The sequence below is a fragment of the Pteropus vampyrus genome, unplaced genomic scaffold (genome assembly GCF_000151845.1).
Source record: "Pteropus vampyrus isolate Shadow unplaced genomic scaffold, Pvam_2.0 Scaffold219, whole genome shotgun sequence".
NCBI lineage: Eukaryota > Metazoa > Chordata > Mammalia > Chiroptera > Pteropodidae > Pteropus > Pteropus vampyrus.
Window position 1 is genome coordinate 2,199,426 of NW_011889000.1, and position 2,320 is coordinate 2,201,745.

Here is a 2,320-nt window from a genome sequence, read left to right on the forward strand (position 1 = left end):
GGGCCATAGGGTCTGATCTGGAAGACAGATAATAAAATCAGCCATTCCACTGTCCACTGTCAGCTGTGGTGTGAGAAAGGGACCTGCACTGTACGGGGTGGGGGTGGGGGTGGGGGACGGAGGAATGAAGACAGGAGGCAGGGTCAGTAAGGGCTTCTAAGCTAAGGTGCCCTGCTGGGAGGGGGGCCCAGTTCAAGTGTTGGGAACCCCTTGGGCAAAGATGTGGAGATACTAGTTCATTCGTTCATTCATTCACTCATTCAGTCATCATTCATTTCAGACATAGTTTTCGTGAGCACCTACTAAGGGCCAGACAGCACTGGATGCTGGGTACTCAACAGCGGACTATGGAGGGAGGAGGGATGGAAAGAAAATGTTGGCGTGTGTGGAATCTTCCTAGATGACTTTTTCTAACCAATAGATGCAGGAGAACGAGGCACAAGAGTAAGCCCTATTGGTTAGCTGAGGTAAAAATAACCCTGAGCATTTTAATGCCTTTCTGCTTAAGCTAGTCAGGTTATTTTGTTCAGTACAAGGCTTCGATTTTAGATATGACAGCCGGCCCTGACGTTTATACATGGACCTCTTTGCCATTTAAAAATGTTCTTTTTTTTTAAACGTTACATTTTAATTAAATTCTTGCGACTCTGTGACATAAATGTAATTGCCCCATTTGGAGATGTGACTTACCCAGGATCACACAGCTGCTCACCTGGGATTCAGAAGTACTGATCCCCAACCAGAGGTGCAATGCCTTGGGAGAACCTGGGCAGGTTTTGCATGTTGGAAAGCATGCGTTATCCATCATGCCCTTCAGAATTCCTATACTGCTTGAGAGTCACCTGGCCCTCCTAACACAATGGAATATCACAGCCTTTCTTAGGGTGAAGACCTGGCTCCATCATGGGTCCCCTTAAACCATGACTCCTCTCACTTCCGGGATCTGCCCACAAGGGCCAAGTAACTCTACTCAGAAATTCAGGAGAGTTAAAACCTGGGCCAAATTTTGACCAATGAAAGATAAGAGATCGGCTCTTGGATCATAGTGGTTTCATCTAGCACGTCAGGAAACATCCAACAGGCATGACTGAGCAACTGGCAATGTTTTCTTCTGTAGATGCGGCCAGCTTGGCAACACACAACCTTGCGTTTGCTCTCCTCCTTCCTCGCCTCACTTCCCTTTCCTCCTTATTTTCGTGCCCTAGGATTGTGTCCTTTAAGAAAGTATTGATAAGCATTGCTCTGTCTCCGAAGGAACCAGGGACAATTGGCACTACGAGAGGCTCTGGAACGCAAATATTCAGGATGGGAGTTGGAACTGGATTTACCATCTGGAAGCAACAGGGGCCCCAGTACGGATGGTAAGCAGGGTCCTGTGTGGCATATAGTGGCACTGTAATTTCTAAAAGCTTCACGTGCAGCTCATTAGAATGAGATGCAGGTGGAAAGCAAGGCTTTGGGGAGGTCAAGTGGCTGCTGAACTCAATTGATGTGGGAAAATGATAACCATAAGGATTATGGGCTTAGATGGAGTCTTCTGACAGTATTGGAAGTTTTGCATAAAGCAGTGGTCTCCAACCTTTTTGGCACCAGGGACTGATTCTCCTATGAGAATCTAATGCCTGATGACCTGAGGTGGAGCTGAGGCGGTGATGCTGGTGCTGGGGAGCGGCTGCAGATACAGATGAAGCTTCACTCGCTCACCTGCCGCTCACCTCCTGCTGTGCGGCCTGGCTCCTAACAGGCTATGGACTGGTCCTGGTCCGTGGCCCGGGGGTTGGGGACCCCTGGCCTTAAAGCAAATGATCGACTCAGAGAAGCTAAGCTGTTTGCCACTGTAAGGCATGCTTTGTGAAAGCTTTAAGACTCTCCCATCTCTTGACAGCCACAAGACAGATGCTGAAAATTAGGCTCGGGATCTGATTTTAAGGGTGGAAAAGCTGAAAAGAACGCTAAGGGCACAGCTACACAGGCGTCCAAGTCCGAGTCAGGGCTCTGATAGGGAAAGAATTTGACCTTGCGATGCCGGGGGACAAGCCTGAAAATCGCAGACCCCCAAATCTCCCTAAATCCTCTGGCTGGTAGAAGCACCTCTTTTCCTCTTTGTCAGAATAGAACAGCCACTCTTGGCCTGGAGACCAAGCAATGACCTCCTTGCAGCAGGTACCTTGCAAGATGGTGCTTATTCTCGTGACAATAGTCTACATTGAGATGCTAGAAATTTTTTGGTGCAATATTGAGAAAAGAAATAGAAGGCCCAGAGACGTGCAAATATTAGAGTCATGAGACCTGGGATCCCACTACCAGACTATGCTTCCCG